At 33.1% G+C, this 3083-nt stretch overlaps 1 long non-coding RNA gene across 1 annotated transcript; it reads left to right on the top strand.

Moving 5' to 3' along the window:
* The first annotated feature begins 1705 nt into the window (after window positions 1–1705).
* Window positions 1706–2033, top strand: LOC113492390. Its single transcript, XR_003400495.1, has 2 exons — window positions 1706–1902; window positions 1976–2033. It is a non-coding gene; the product is annotated as an uncharacterized LOC113492390 (long non-coding RNA).
* The last annotated feature ends 1050 nt before the right edge of the window (window positions 2034–3083 follow it).

Here is a 3083-nt window from a genome sequence, read left to right as displayed (position 1 = left end):
GTATACTATCAGCCTATCAGTTTTGTAGAGTATCAAGTTAAATAACATTCGTAAATATAAAGTAAATGGATTTTGTTTTTGAAGAGACCTAGATCAACATTTATAAGTGTAAGCAACTACTTATTTATTCTGCGAGAGCACGTTGAGATACCCTGCATCAAGGGCTGTAAATTCAATTAAATGCAGAAGATTGAAGCTTCATAAGATTATATTTCATAATGGCATATTTTTTGACATTGCTTACACTAATCTATTAGTTCCATTGAGATTAATGTCAATGACCAAGATATTATTTTATAGTAACTATCGTGAAAATATTATTCATTATTAAATAATGCAGCGGTTTTCTCACGGGATTGCAATCGATCCGTCAGCTCATGATTAAGGACTCTTGTTGAGTCTGCAACTAGTCGGGCAATCACGTGAGTCAACCGTTTGATAAGTTATTCTTTTTTTAAAATTATATTCTAAAAAAATGAATAAGGTAAAAACAACGGCAGCGTTCTTTCAACATTTCAAGATGACGTCAAAAAACACTTCAAATCGCACATACCTAAAAATAGCTTTAACATACAGAAATTACAGCATAACATGAGTTTAATCAAGATAAGAAGTTACACATGACCCCGTAACATGGTGCTCTTATCAAGTCGGCTTAACAAAGGAAGCGAGGTCCCGGCACGTTATGTCACTCCCGTTAAACGTGATCATATCTGAGTGACTGGTGACGGTACCCCCCCCACGTGCCCTTGATGACGTCATATGTCAGCGCGAAAAGCCGTATATAATACACGCTGACGTTACGCCAACGGAAGTCACAGTTGAAGAAAGTAATTGAATTAATTTTGTCGCTATTTGGTTTGGTTAAGAGTTTTTGAATGGAGTGTTAATGGTCTAAGAGCCCGTGAACCCCAGACCTTCGTTATTTTATAAAAGCTGAAAGTTTGTCAGCGCATACTCCCAACACAGGTAAGAACGATGGACCATTATGAAGTTTGGGTTATAGTGGCTTAGGCAGGTAAACGGTACTAAAGGTGTGTAAAATACCGATCTAAATTCGTCAAATAATAAAGTGCGATTTTTTGATATTATCTTCAGAATATTATTAAAAATCACGTTATTCATTGCCAGACACTTAACATCGTGGCAACCCCTTGCCAGACACCCTTAATGTTCATGAAATTATAGTTTAACTTACGTTATAGTATAAAAGCTGATTTTTATAAATAATACTTGGGTAATAAGTAGATGATGTTTCCTCATTAGCCAGACATTTTTTATAGTTCCAACCCCTTGCCAGACAAGCATGTAGGGTAGCTGTAGGAGCGAGCGCGAGGCAGTATGTATATGAGTGAGTGCGAGTGAGATGGCGAGTTAAGTCTACCGCGATCCCTCACTGCGCAGTTGTTATTTCTACTGCGCATGTATTGTTTAGTACTCAGTACATGTTTACATCAGCTAAAATAATATAATATAGCATGATACGTAGATTATATTTTTACAATTTGTTTATGTGACTTTTTAAATTAAAGTGATTTTGTATTATAAAAACAAATCATAGGTGAAACATTAATTTGTGTTATTTGCAAAAAAAAGTAGTGACAAATAATATTTTATAGTATGACTAGCTGACCCGGCGAACTTCGTACCGCCTTAGCGTAGCTTTGATGCACTACTTTATTTTGTATAGTTGACCTATCTTAGGTATGAGTACCTATTAAATTTAAACTGGAATCTATAATATTCTCCATATATAAATTAATCCCTATTTCCCTGGTCTCGCCATAATTTATCAACCCGAGAATAATGGATGGGTACTCGAAAATAATCAGTACCATTTTAAATGGTTTGAAGGTGATCAGTTACCAAACTTCGTTAGAGATTCACTGAAAACTGTCTCAGGTATAACTACTTCAATCCATTTTACATTTTTTTTAATACTTTTAATCCCAATTACTTTTTTACATTTTTACAGAAACTGACGCAGAAGAAGAAGACCAAGATATCGAATGGAGTAACAGTGACGAAGAAAATGATAACATTGATGATGATAATGAATAAATTAATATTGTCTTTTATACTCTATAATAATATGTAATGTCATCAATTTATTTTTTTATCCTCAGTAATAACTTGTAGCATCATTAACCTATTTTTAATTAAATTTTTGAAAAATATTTTATTTTTTGGCTTTTTTTTTAAACCTGTTTTTGATAAAATAAATTAAAATTTTTAACAATTTAAGGTAATTGTAGCATCGAATGTCTTTCCTTAAGATGTTTTTAAAATTTACATAAATCTGCGCCAAAAAGTTTATTTGCATGAGTCATTCATAATTCATAATTAATATTATTCTTATCATTTATAACGAATATTTAATTAATAATAATTGAAGATAGCACATATTATTGTTTTAGTTGATGTAAGCATGTATTAAATACTAAACAATACAAACGCATCTCACTCGCACTCACTCATATACATACTGCCTCGCGCTCGCTCCTACAGCTACCCTACATGCTTGTCTGGCAAGGGGTTGGAACTATAAAAAATGTCTGGCTAATGAGGAAACATCATCTACTTATTACCCAAGTATTATTTATAAAAATCAGCTTTTATACTATAACGTAAGTTAAACTATAATTTCATGAACATTAAGGGTGTCTGGCAAGGGGTTGCCACGATGTTAAGTGTCTGGCAATGAATAACGTGATTTTTAATAATATTCTGAAGATAATATCAAAAAATCGCACTTTATTATTTGACGAATTTAGATCGGTATTTTACACACCTTTAGTACCGTTTACCTGCCTAAGCCACTATAACCCAAACTTCATAATGGTCCATCGTTCTTACCTGTGTTGGGAGTATGCGCTGACAAACTTTCAGCTTTTATAAAATAACGAAGGTCTGGGGTTCACGGGCTCTTGCTCTATAAGGATTTTGGTCAATGGGTGGAATTCTTCGAGTTTTTTTGGCTGCCTTGATGACGTAAAAAAATGATCATTTTTTTTTTAAGCGTTTTAGTCAATTATTAAGGTACAAGCTATTGAAAATATGTACTATCTTACCACATAAAGAAA

The sequence above is a fragment of the Trichoplusia ni genome, chromosome 3 (assembly GCF_003590095.1).
Source record: "Trichoplusia ni isolate ovarian cell line Hi5 chromosome 3, tn1, whole genome shotgun sequence".
NCBI classification, from domain to species: domain Eukaryota; kingdom Metazoa; phylum Arthropoda; class Insecta; order Lepidoptera; family Noctuidae; genus Trichoplusia; species Trichoplusia ni.
Note: the sequence above shows the minus strand (reverse complement) of the source record. Positions and strands in the feature narration are given on the sequence as shown.